The following is a 14,398-nucleotide window of genomic DNA, read 5'->3' as shown; positions in this document are numbered from 1 at the left end:
AAACAAAATATAGGAATACATCAGAAAGATCATCCAACATGACTAAATTGGTTTTATTCCAGAGATGGAGATATGATACAACATATGCAAATCAACAAATATAATGAGCCATATAAATAGCCTCAAGGACAAAAAGATAGAATTCAACATGCTTCATGACAAAAGCCCTGAATAATATCAGAATGGAAGGAAGATAATATAATACATTATATAATATAAACCAACAGTTAACATTACACTAAATGGCAAAAAATGAAAGCATGGGATCGTGGCATGGATGAAATATGGGTTTCATTGGAGACTCCAGGAGTTCTGGATATATCAGGACTATAAAATGACCACCAAGGAGAGCTGCCAGCTTAAAACAGAGTTTTTCTTAGACTGTGAGCAGCCCAGTTGGAGGAGTGGAATTGGAACCTCAGAGACTTTGTCACTGGTCACAATTGCCAGATAAGGAGCTATAGAATTTATTGGCCTGTTTGTTTTAGAGTTTGCATTGGTTCAAATCTTTCCTTGCAATGACATCTTTCATAATGTGAATGTTTACACTCTGTGCCATTATGTGTTTTTGATTTTGCAGGCTCGCAGGTAAGAGACGTTGTACTGCTGGCATGTTTAAACAGTACTAGGATTGAAAAAATCACAGGGACTTGACTGAATGCATTGCATTTTACATCACGGATGGTCATGGGTTTATGGGGACGAGGTACAGAATGTAGTGGTGTTACAGTCAGGTTCACAATGCTGGCAGAAATCATGCAACCAAGATCATCTTGTGGGGGAAAAAGGTTTATTTGGGCTTACAGACTTAAGGGGAAGCTCCACGATGGTAGGTGGAAATGATGGTATGAACAGAGGATGGACATCCCCTCCTGGCCAATAGCAGGTGGACACCAGCAGTAGGAGAGTGTACCAAACACTTGCAAGGGGGAACTGGCTATAATGCCCATGAGCCCGCCCCCAACAATACACTGCCTGCAGGATGCGTTAGTTCCAAATATCCATCAGCTGGGAACCTAGCATTCAGAACACCTAAGTTTATGGGGACACCTGAATCAAACTACCACATTCTGCCCCTATCAAATAAAGAATGTTGTGGTTTGAATGAGATGTTCTCTATAAACTCATTTGTTCTGAATGTTTGTTCTTCAGCTGATGGAAATTTGGGAGGTATAAACTTACTGAAGGGGCTTATTTTGAGAGGGGAGGGGTGATATGGGCATTACAGCCAGCTCTCCCTTACTAGAATCTGCCTCAACTCTCCTGCTGCTGTTTTCCACATGCTGTGTCAGACATCATGTCAAACCTCTGCTCATGCTATGATTTCCCCTGTCAATTTCCTGTTAGCTGCTTTGGGTCTGGTTTTATATCCCAATAGAAGGTGACTACTTCATACCTGTCTATTTTCTAGTTCTCTTTGCTTGAAATGCATTTTTGCATTCTATGACCCTTTATCTTTGCTGGTTAATTGTGTTTCTTGTAGCAAACAAACAGATGGGCCCTGTATTCTAATCCAATTTGCTAATCTGTATATTTTGCTTAGACAATTAATACCATTAGCATTCAGAATTATTTTTGTAATACACATATTAAATATTGTCATTTTGTTGTTCTGTAATAGCATTTTTTCCTTAATCTTCATTTACATGTATTAGTTCCTGTTCTAGTGTAGTTTATTCTTTCCTGTGATCTCAGAGATCTTTTTATCTTTCTCGTTACTATGTAGGATTTACATAAATATTTTCTGTAATGTTTGTTTTTGCGGTCATGAACTTCTTTAGTTTCATGAAAAGTCATTCTCCATCACTTGTGAAGGATAGGGTTGCTGGATATATTAATCTGATTTGGTAGTTATTTTCTTTCAGAGCTTGGAGTACATTTATCCATGTCCTCCTGGATTTTAGATTTTGTTGGTAAATCTGATGCTATTCTATAATATGACTTGTGCTACTCTACTGCAGCTATCAATATTGTTTCTTTGTTGTGTATACTTAATGTTTTAAGTGTAATAGGATATAGGGAGTTTCTATTCTTGTTTGATTAATGTTCTAAATGCTTCCAGTGCCTAGATAGCCATCTATTTCACTAGATTTGTAATTATTTTGCCATTATTTTATTGAGAATTTATCTATGCTTTTGTCATTGTTAATAAATTTGATCTTTTAATGGTATCCCATAAATTTTGTGCTGTGCTAATACTTTTGTGTTATTATTGCAACTTAGTTGTCTGAATGCTTTAATTTTTTTTATTTTTAAGATATATTTTATTTATTTGAGAGAGAGAGAAAGAGAATGGGTGTGCCAGGGCCTCCAGCCATTGCAAATGAACTCCAGATGCATGTGCCCCCTTGTGCATCTGTCTTATGTGGGTCCTGAAGAGTTGAGCTGGGATCTTTTGGCTTTGCAGGCAAATGCCTTAACCATTAAACATCTTTCCAGCCCAGATTTAATTCTTATATTTTGACAATAGGTAGTGATTGTCTTCTACTTCATCCATTTTATTAGTAAGGCTTTCTACTGGTTTTTTGACTTACTGATCTTATCATTTTTAAAATTTAAAATTTGTTTTTCCAATATTTCTAACACTTTATTGAATTTCTTTCTCATATATAGTATTTGGAACTTTATTTCATTTTGCTCTTTATTTGTATACATTCAAGTGTTTGTTTCCTTTGTGATATTGTTAAGCATTCTTAATTCACTCTCATTGGAATCCATTACTGTGGAATTGTTAATTTTCAGAAACTCATGTTTCCTTGGATCTTCAAGTATTTCTTTTTTTTTTTTTCCAGATTGCAGATTGCCCATTTTTAATTATTTCATTTGGATTTTGTTTTACTATCTCACTGTATATTGACTTTTAGTGGAAATATTTCCAAAATTTAAGTGGGACTTAGTTCTAGTAAGGTTGAGGTATTGATACTCCCTACTGAAGTAGGAGCATTGTTCAATAGCTAAACCCTCTGTTCAATTTACTTACAGTACTGGGCATAATCTGTACCACTCTGAGAGCAGAATGCTTACTGTGAAGGCAACCATAACTGATGGATAAGACCCCTCTTAGTAAGAGAACCAAAGATTTATATGAATGCCCCATTCAAGCTGACCTAAACTGGAACTTAGTGGGGTAAATTTACTCAAATCAATACCAAGAACATACTGACAGCAGATAACCCAAGCACTGGAAAGATAAATATATTCAGATTATATGTAACCAATAGTGTAGAAGTGTCCACATTAGGGCTTCAGACATTTAAATCCATACATGGATAGCACAACCATGCAGCACACATGGAAAAAAAGTGTTGACAGATCCTCTAGAGCAGCACTCCATACTGATGGGATGGGAAACTTCTAAGGGAGTGTTGACCCCTACTGATGCCTTGGCAGAATATCAACCCAACAAGTAAAACTGAATTCCAGGGAGATGCTACACAGCAACCAACCTGGTCTAAAAGGTTAGAACTGCAGAAACAAACAGCAAATCTCCAATCATTACAGTTTTTTATTGACAACTTCCATAATTGTAAATAATATCCTATGGTAATTCCCTACCCCCCGACTTTCCCTTTTGAAACGCCACTCTCTTATCATATCCCTTACCCTCTCAATCAGTCTCTTTTATTTTGATGTCATGACCTTTTCCTCCTATTATGATGGTCGTGTGTATGTAGTGTCAGGCTCCGTGAGGTCATTATAGTTTGATAAAGCTTTTAATTATCTCAAAAGTGAAAAGCAAACTGAAGAACTAGGGCCACTGTTATTAGGCTTGTATTAAATTCTATTATCTTTTTAACATTACCCACTAGAGAGTAAACTTAAATGTAATATCCCCATGAGACTGTGATATATTCAAGAGCTTATCCATTCAAAAGCTAACACAGTAGTTGGCACATTATAAATATTCAATAGCAAGTGCTTGTAACTGAAATTTATGTTTTTTTTAAATTCACTGTTCCCTGAAGTGATTAAAGTAAAATTGCATAATAATAAAAGGTCTGGGTTGTAGTGTTCAGACACCTACCTGTGAAAGAACCTCCGGTGTAGCCACCCCTCTAGTGTGAAGTGGGTCTTGGTCCCCTCAGTCCCAATGTGAATCTGGCTCCTGACTGACAGAGCAGGAAGATAAGTCACTGAGTGTGGAGCAGCCTGTATACACCCACCCCAAAGGATAATGATAAGTAAACATCAATCCTGGATATGCTTCTGAAATCCAGAAACAATGGAATGCCCACTTCTTGAAACTTTTTGAAATCAGGCATTCAACATTTTCTAGAGATTTTGATATCCCATTTGGTATGTGATGGATGAAACATCCAGGTAGAATGTGAGTAAAGTGGAGTTTAGTATGCTACTACCTGAGCACAATACCAGTTTCTTCTCACAAGCAACTCTCATTACCTCTGGGATTTATTGTCAGAGAATGTTAGAATGATTTTCTGAGAATATCAGATGACGCCTTTAGGAAGGCCAGTTGTCCAGAAAGAGCCATGAACTTCATTGACAATGCCCCACAGTGGTTTGTTGTCTCAGTTTCCAGTGGAATCTCAATTATGTCCCAACATGCCTTATTCTGGACCCTCAACAGTACCTTTTATTGCAGCCTCCTTAACACAAAATGTTACTGGCACCAGACATGCCTTACACTGACGCCCAAGATATGTCCCCTTCTACATATCATATGTTGTACCCCTTAGGATAATCATGTTTGGATCCCAGTCACTGATGCCTTTGAATTCCCAGGACTAACTTGTGAACCAGTAAGACTGCCAGGAAGGCTTCTTCTTAACTGAACATTTCACACCTGCTACACAAACAGCAGAGAAATATGAGGGGCACCTAGGATGGAATTCTCAGTTTCAAGGCCTTTCTTCTGCCAGTACAACCACTGTGGAGAAGTTTCTATGAAATGTTCCTACCTCACAAGCCACCAATGTAAATTCACAGCCAAGAAGATCCAAAGATACAATTGGGAAGGCTACACATGGTCTTTCTCTCATTCTGATGAGCTTGGATGATACATACAGATACACATCAACTATTAGACACAGAGATGATAAGTGAATCCAGCAGTTTTTGATATCTGGCTACCTTAGGCAACATCAAAGGATTAATCATCAAATGCTAGGACCCCTAGAATTCAGGCAATAGATTGCAAGAAGGTTTTATTGCTCTCAGCCTTTCTTCTTCTCCTTTTGTCTTCTCTAACACAAGATCCTGATGCCTCAAACCAGCTCATTTCTTAGGTAGGTGAAGGTTTAGATGAAAATAGGAATATTAGGAAGTGCTATTAAAACCCAAATGAAGCTCTAGACTCTGCCAGGGATTCCTCAAAACACTCAAAAATTGTCTCTGATATCAATGTCTCATAGTGACCACCTACTTCTTCCATAGAAGATAGAGCACAAATTTTGAGTATTATTTAAAACCTTGTATCTCATTTCACTCCCCAGCTTGAAACTTTTCAGTGACTCTCCTATTCCTGCTCCATAAAATCCACATTGTTACTTTAGTTTTCTATGGTTCACAGGGCTAGACTATGTTCACATCTCATCATTATCACTCACTAGCAATATGATCTTGGGAAACGGTTCAATCCATTTACATATTTATAGATTAATCAGTTTTAGGACAGGGGATTTGTTGTAAAGACAGTTCACTCATTTGCTCTCTCTCTCTGTGTGTGTGTCTATTCTTTATAGACACCATGAGGTGAGCAGTTTTACTCCAACACATGCTTTAATAATGTACTACTTTGCACAGGCCTTAAACCAAACATGCCAGCAATCTTTGCCTGAAACCTTTGAAACCAAGAGACAAAATAACACTTTACTCCATTAAGTAGATTTCTCTAAGGTACTAGATCAAAGTGATGATAATCCACCAGAATAAAGCAGGACAAGGAAGATATAGAGGTGGAGACATCAAAAAGAAAGAGCACTGACGTTTCCAAGTGTCAGATACATGGCAAAATGGGATTATCTGTGACTTGTCTCCTAACAGTACTATCAATTTAAAAAATTATCCAAGCCGGGTGTGGTGGCACATGCCTTTAATCCCAGCACTCAGGAGGCAGAGGTAGGAGGATCACCATGAGTTCAAGGCCACCCTGAGACTACATAGTTAATTCCAGGTCAGCCTGGACCAGAGTGAGACCCTACCTCGAAAAACAAAACACAAACAAAAAAAATTATCCATGCACCAAAATGCCTTCAGAAGACCTAAGGAAACCAAGTGGTGTAGCAAGTAGGTGAAACAGAAAAAAAGAAAACATGCATTAAAGAGGGTAGGAAGGGCATATTCATCCTACCTATGCCATTCCTCTCCTAACCTCAAGCAGAATAGCTTGCAGCAAGACATTATCTGTGTGGAGAAAGAAAAGAACATGAGAACTAGACTTTGCTTTGGACCCAAAGACAAGACTCAACAAAACACAGAACTGGGAAGGGTTCCATGGTCTGAGACTCTGGTGTATTACTCCTATAACAAGTCACCAAGCTTCACATGGGATTCTGAAGTCCAAGCCTCAGGGATGCTTTGTAGACTTGATCTCTAAAATGCTCCACCATGAGGTCAGTCTCCAAGGACTCAGCTTCTTGGTATGTCCAAGGTTTCAGACTAGCCCAGAGCTAGGTGTGCATCCATAGCCACAGGCTCCAGGCCTACTACAGACCTAGCTTCTAGGCCAGCAATCATATGCTGCCAGTGCTACATGCTACATGCTCAGCCTCTTGGCAACCACAGCAGAATGAGGCTCCATTCCAGATTAAGTAATCCATGTCGTAGGATAGAATCAACTAATATAAGACCTAAATGCAAAAAATACTGTGGAGGCTTAGATTATTGGGCCAGAAAGAGTTTGTGTGAGTGGCTGGGTGTGCTTTTCCAATGTCCTGAGAACTTAAGCAAAGTAAAACTTAAAAGTAATGAGAAGAAAAAAGGGGGGATTATAATGGTTTATTGTCTATAATTATGGAAGTTGTCAATGATAAAAATAAAATACAATAAAAATGGGAAGGGAATTATCAAGGTTTATTTTCTATAATTATGGAAGCTGCCAATAATTAAAAAAAAAACAGAGAAAAAGTAATGGATTTGTCAATGTGAAGAACATAGAGCAGAAGGATATGAAAGATATAAGTCAGCACAGAAAGAAATGAAAGTTTTGGGCTGGAGATTATATCCAGTTCAGCTGCAATTGTTTGAAAGATTACCAACATTGAGATTGGACTAGCTGTTGTGCATTCAGACAGTAAAAAAATCCTGACTCTTTTGAAAGGAAAGGGCCTGAAATAAGAATAGTGAAGGAATGTCTTGCTTTTGTGGTGGTTTGATTCAGGTGTGCCCGAGAAACTTAGGTGTTCTGAATGTTAGATTCCCAGCTGAAAGAGATTTGGGAAATAATGCTTTCTGGAGGCGGTGTATTGTTGGGGGCGGGCTTATGGGTATTACAGCCAGTTTCCCCTTGCCAGTGTTTGGTACACTCTCCTCTTGCTATTGTCCACCTTATGTTGGCCAAGGGGTGATGTCCTCCCTCTGCTCATGCCATCATTTTCTCCTGCCATAATAGAGCTTCCCCTCAAGTCTGTAAGCCAAAATAAGCCCCTTTTCTCCCACAAGCTGCTCTTGGTTGGGTATTTTTCTGCCAGATGTAAACCTGACTGCAACAGTAAAGTTGGTACTGAGGAGTGGGGTCATGTGCTGCTAGACACCTGACTATGTGACTTTGGCTTTTTTGGAGCCAATTTTCAAGAGGAATGTGGGAGGATTTGAAATCTTGGCTTAAGAGACACCTTGAAGTGCTGTGAGTACAGCTTGATGTACTATTCTGGTCAGAGTTAAAAGACCTGAATGCAGTAAGAACTAGGGACTGTGAGGTTTTGCTTATGAGGGTGAGAAAGAGCTTTGCTGGGACTCGGATACAAGCAGTTTGTGTGAGAGGCTTGCTCTTATGCCCCTGTCCTGAGAAGTTGTGCAGGATTGCTTTGCATAGAAAGGGACTGGTATGAGCAGAGGAATAGGGCACAGAAAAATAAAATCTTTGGGCTAAAACTTTTGCCTGTTCCACTGCAATTATATGAGAGGTTACAACTTTTGAGATTGGGCCAACTGACCTGTGTTGGGGCAACAGGAAGTATGTAGACTCTTTTGAAGAGGCATGAATGCTCAAGGAGTGCTCTGTTCTTCAAAGTCTGCTTTATTCTCACCTGGATTAATGAATTGGCACCCCTCCTGGTATTATGGAGTATAAGAAATGCAGGAAAGGAAGGGTCATGAATTTGCAACACAGTCTTATGTTTTGGAAATGGCCATGGGCATTGTGAAGCAGGTTTGCTGGATGCCTGCATGGAGACCTGATGGAACTCTTAGTATGGAGTGTGGTTTGCAGTGGAGACCCAGTGGAGATACTGGGGCCATGAGATGGCTGCTAAGGAGAAGTGCAGGCCCCTATAAAGTTTTACAGGACTGTTAGTAGCCTAGCTGCAGGGTCAGAATTGGAACTCCAAAAACTTGTTGCGGGTCAGACTTGGAGACTTGTCATTGACTACAGTTGTTGGACTTGGAGCTACAGAGTTTGATGTTTGCCCTGGTAAATCTTGTATTGGTTAAATATTTATTTGCTATACCCAATGCAATCTTTTGTAATGTGAATTTTTATTCTGTGCCATTATGGTTTTTTGAGGGAATTTTTGGTATTATGGCTTAGCTAAAAGATGGACTCTGGGGATGTTTGAACATCATTGAGATTATAAAAACTATGAGGACTTCTAAAGTTGGACTGAATACATTCCATTTTATAGGATGGATGGTTATCAGTTTATGGTGGCCTGGGACAGAAGGTGGTGGTTTGATTCAGGTGTCCCTCATAAAGTTAGGTGTTCTGAATGCTAGGTTCCCAGCTGATGGAGATTTGGGAATTAATGCCTCCTGGAGGCACTGTATTGTTGGGGGCAGGCTTATGGGAATTATAGCCAGTTTCCCCTTGCTAGTGTTTGGCACACTCTCCTGTTGCTGTAGTTCATCTGTTGTTGGTCAGGAGGTTGCTATACACCCTTTTCTCATGCCATTGTTTTGTTCTGCCATGATGGAGCTTCCCCTAGAGTCTGTAAGCCAATTTTTTTTTTCCCCCACAAGCTGCTCTTGGCTGAGTGATTTCTACCAGCAATGCAAACCTGACTGCAACATTTTTCAAAGTTGGCTTCATCCCTCCTGGATATACAAATTTGGCAGTGAAGCCCATCTGGTACTGGTTTTGGAAGTATGATGAATGCAAGAAAGATAAAGTCATTCGATTTGCAATACTGGATGATATGGACCAGGATAACAGTCTCTGAATGTAGGTCATGAAGGACCAATGCATGGATTTTTGAGAATGAACTATGGGTTGTAGTAGATAACCCAGGATTTTGGTGATGCTAGGACTATGGGATGGAATCCAAGGAGAGCTTCTGGCTTTGGGAGGATTTCCCCCTGCCTATATACCGCCCAGCTGCAAGGGCAAAATTGGGAGCCCACAGACCTCATCACTGGTCCCAGATACCAGACATGGAACTGCAGAATTTGATATTTTCCCTGCTTGTTTAAGATCTTATGTTTCAATCTTTTGTTGAAATGCCTTCTTTTTTTTTTAGTTATTTTTATTTATTTTTTTTTTAATTTTTATTAACATTTTTCATGATTATAAAATATATCCCATGGTAATTCCCTCCCTCCCCACCCCCACACTTTCCCGTTTGAAATTCCATTCTCCATCATATTACCTCCCCATTACAATAATTGTAATTATATATATACAATATCAACCTATTAAGTATCCTCCCCCCTTCCTTTCTCCACCCTTTATGTCTCCTTTTCAACTTACTGGCCTCTGCTACTAAGTATTTTCATTCTCACGCAGAAGCCCAGTCATCTGTAGCTAGGATCCACATATGAGAGAGAACATGTGGCGCTTGGCTTTCTGGGCCTGGGTTACCTGACTTAGTATAATACTTTCCAGGTCCATCCATTTTTCTGCAAATTTCATAACTTCATTTTTCTTTACCGCTGAGTAGAACTCCATTGTATAAATGTACCACATCTTCATTATCCACTCATCTGTTGAGGGACATCTAGGCTGGTTCCATTTCCCAGCTATTATAAATTGAGCAGCAATAAACATGGTTGAGCATGTACTTCTAAGGAAATGAGATGAGTCCTTTGGATATATGCCTAGGAGTGCTATAGCTGGGTCATATGGTAAATCAATCTCTAGCTGTTTTAGGAACCTCCACACTGTTTTCCACAATGGCTGGACCAGATTGCATTCCCACCAGCAGTGCAGAAGGGTTCCTTTTTTTCCACATCCCCGCCAACATTTATGATCATTTGTTTTCATGATGGTGGCCAATCTGACAGGAGTGAGATGTAATCTCAATGTAGTTTTAATCTGCATTTCCCTGATGACTAGTGACGTAGAACATTTTTTTAGATGCTTATATGCCATTCGTATTTCTTCCTTTGAGAACTCTCTATTTAGCTCCATAGCCCATTTTTTGATTGGCTTGTTTGATTCCTTATTATTTAACTTTTTGAGTTCTTTGTATATCCTAGATATTAATCCTCTATCAGATATATAGCTGGAAATGCCTTCTTTTTGTAGTAGTGACATATACTTTGTCCTATTATAGGTATTTAACTTGTGCTTTGATCTTATAGGCTCACAGTTAAATGACAGTCTCATATAAAAATATCTTTAAATTTTCCAATAGTGTTGGTACTGGTAAACACTAAGGGATCTTTTAAAGTTGGACTGAATGTACTTTTCATCAGGATATGGCTGTCTATGAGGGCCAGGAGCAGAATATGGCAGTTTAAATTATATTTGCCCCCCCCCCACCCTGCATCTGGCCTACATGGGACATGGGGAATTGAACCAGGGTCCTTAGGCTTCGCAGGCAAATGCCTTAACTGCTAAGCCATTTCCTCAACCACCTATTAGGCAAATGGCACAAATAAAAGTGACACAAATAGGAAAGGAAGTAATAAAATTATTCTTACTTGCAGATATGACTCTATAAATAAGAACTACTAATAGCTCTAAGAGAAATCTGTTAGAGTTGATAAATATTTTCAACAAAGTGGCAAGATACAAAAGTAACACAGAGAAATACTATATTGCAATGACAAAACATGCTGAGGGCAAAACCAGGGAAACAATCCTATTCACAATTTAAATACCTTGCCATAAACCAAGGAAATGAAAGACCTTTAAAATGAAAATTTTAAAAGGCATGAGAGAAACTGAATAAGACACAAGGAAATCAAAAGACATCCCATGTTCATATATTGGAAAAATCAATGGAATTCCAAAATCATTCTTTACAGCAATAAAACAAAACAAAATCTCAGATATCCAAAGCAATCCTGAGGAAAAAATAATAAAGCTGGAGGAATAACTATACCTGATTTCAAGGTATATTAAATAGACATACTAACAAAAATAATATGCTACTGGCACAAAACAGATATAAAAATCTATGCAATAAACTAGAAGATCAATATATAGACCCATGCATTTTCAGCCATTTTATTTTATTATTTTATTTCCGTTTTATTTTTTGAGGTAGGATCTTGCTGACCTGGAATTCACCATGCAGTCTCAGACTGCCCTCAAATTCACAGAAATCCTACAACCTTGACCTCCTGAGTATACCACCATGTGCGGCAGAGATCAGCCATTTTATTTTTAACAAAAGTCCAAAAGTACCCATTGAAGAAAAGATAGCCTCTTTATCAAAGGGTGTTGGAATAACTGAAAATCTGTATGCAGAAGAATGGAACTATATTTTTATCCATTTCCATGCAAAGCAATCCACTTTAAATGGACCAAATACCTTAATGTAACACTTGAAACTCTGAAAGCGTCTGAGAGTAAAGTAGGATAAATACTTTAAAATAATGGCATAGGTAAGGACTTTTGGAATAGAAGTCTGGTTACTTTGGAAAAAATAGGCCAATAATCAACAAATGAGATCATAATACAATTAAAAATCTTATGGACAGATGGGCTGGAGAGATGGCTTAGTGATTAAGCACTTGCCTGTGAAGCCTAAGGACCTCGGTTCGAGGCTCGATTCCCCAGGACCCACGTTAGCCAGATGCACAAGGGGGCACATGCATCTGGAGTTCGTTTGCAGTGGCTGGAAGCCCTGGCATGCCCATTCTCTCTCTCTCTCTCAAATAAATAAATAAAAATGAATAAAATTAAAAAAAATCTTATGGACAGAAAGGATACAGTTAATAAGTAAGAAGACAGCCTACAGAATGGGAAAAATATTTTCCTGCTATATCTCTGACAGAAGATTAATATCTAATGTATAAAAATAACTCAAAAAACTATACAATAAGAAATCCAGCTGGGCGTGGTGGCACACGCCTTTAATCCCAGCACTCGGGAGGCAGAGGTAGGAGGATTGCCATGAGTTTGAGGCCACCCTGAGACTACATGGTGAATTCCAGGTCAGCCTGAGCCAGAGTGAGACCCTACCTTGAAAAACCAAAAAAAAAAAAAAAAAAAAAAAAGAAATCCAACAACCCAATCAAAAAAAAAAAAAAAAGAGCTAGGGACTTTCACAAAGAGTTCTCAAAAGAAAGAAAGAAAGAAAGAAAGAAAGAAAGAAAGGAAGGAAGGAAGGAAGGAAGGAAGGAAGGAAGGAAGGAGGGAAGGAAGGAAGAAAGAAATATAAACCAGGTGAGGTGGCAAACACCTTTAATCCCAGTACTCGTGAGGCAGAGGTAGGGAGATCGCTGTGAGTTCAAGGCCATCCTGAGACTTCATAGTGAATTCCAGGTCAGCCTGAGCTAGAATGAGACCCTATCTTGAAAAAAAAAAAAGAGGGAAGAAATACAAATGGCTAACAAATATTTGAATAAGTGTTCAATATCCTTAGCAATCAGGAAAATGCTAATTAAAATCTAAGATCCTATCTCACTCTAGTAGAATGGGTATCACTAGATAAAAATGAGAACAAATGCTTTTAACCATGTGGGGAAAGAAGAACCTTAATCACTGTTGGTGAGAGTGCAGCCTGATATAGTGATTATGGAAGTCAGTATGGAATTGTCTCAAAAAGCTAAAAATAGGCCTATCATATGACCCAGCTGTAACACTGCTGAGCATATACCCTAAGGACTCCATATTATACTACAGAGATACTTGTTCATCCATATTTACTGTTGCTCCATTCACAATAGTTAGGAAACAGAATTAGCCTAGATGTCCAGAAATTAATGAATTGATAAGGAAATATGGTAACATATCCACAATGAAATTGCTTAGTTGTAAAGATAAATGAAATTATGACATATGCAAGAAAATGAATGGATCTAGAAAATATACTTAGTGAGGTAACTCAGGCTCCGAAAAACAAATGGAATATGTTATCTCTCATATGTAAATTTTGGCTTCAAATTTTTAGATATGTATGTTAGTTGAATTGAGGCCAGTAAGCTTGAAAGGGGCCACAGGGGGTGGGGAGTGGAAGGAGGAAGATATTAAGAAAAGGGAACAATAGATAGAATACATGTGATATGAAAATAGAGGAACAGAATACTGAGGTTGGAAAGATTTAAGTGGGAATGGGGGTGGTGGATTGGAGGCGTGGAAGGCTTGGGGAGGGGTAACCAAAATTAAAGTCGTATCAAAAAGCCATATGGAAACCTACTTCTTTGTTAGCTAATTTAAAAATATAATTAAAAAAGAATTTGAACAGACATACCCTGCGGAGGTGGATAATGCTACTCCCAGACTTCATAGGTTATTATAGGAAAATCCCAGTGCCAGGAGTGGGATACCTCTCAGTGAGTTTCTGGTCAGGAGGCTGACGAGGCCTCTAAAACAATATATGGCTTTTGCTCGTCCACTAAAACAATATATGGCTTTTGCTCGTCCACAAAAGCTACATGGTTAAAGTTTTTACTAAAGACACCGCTTGTTTTGGTTCCAGGACAGTAATAATTCAAGCTAGGAATGAGCTGGCAGCTTCCTCTCTACTGCCTCACTAACATATTGCTAAAGGGTGCTATGTAAGCTGCTGGAGAGAAAAGTCACCAATAGTCTTAGCCAGTAGTGGAACTTCAATGCCACACAACCAACCACTCAGGAAAAATGTGCTGACAAGTGCAATGGTGCTATGACTATTATGGGGCTAACCAACTGATCTGATTGGATTTGAGGCTTGTTCCATGAGAGGGAATGTATGAAAGGTATTAAGAAACCCACTCAAAAGCCAATGGCTAGGGATGTTATAGGCATTAGGAGAAAAGTTACCACTATTGTTTTGCTAAATGGGTATATTGGACTAATTAGATTACTTATCAAAATTCCATCATGGATGGTGGTAGAAGGCATATGGACTCA

At 38.7% G+C, this 14,398-nt stretch overlaps 1 protein-coding gene across 3 annotated transcripts in view; it reads right to left on the bottom strand.

The window, feature by feature from the left end:
* Zc3h12b (zinc finger CCCH-type containing 12B) overlaps positions 1–14,398 on the bottom strand; it is a 280,839-nt gene that overhangs the window by 188,184 nt on the left and 78,257 nt on the right. Inside the window, exon 1 of one of the 3 annotated variants that reach the window (XM_045140213.1) lies at positions 4,025–4,103. The exons of the other annotated variants lie outside the window; for them this stretch is intronic. The gene's annotated coding sequence lies outside the window, so the exon portion shown is untranslated. Of the gene's footprint in view, positions 1–4,024; positions 4,104–14,398 lie in introns of those variants that run through there. 3 annotated transcript variants of the gene reach the window in all.

This window comes from Jaculus jaculus, chromosome X (assembly GCF_020740685.1).
Source record: "Jaculus jaculus isolate mJacJac1 chromosome X, mJacJac1.mat.Y.cur, whole genome shotgun sequence".
Classification (NCBI taxonomy): Eukaryota; Metazoa; Chordata; class Mammalia; order Rodentia; family Dipodidae; genus Jaculus; species Jaculus jaculus.
This window is presented reverse-complemented; position numbering and strand designations above follow the sequence as displayed.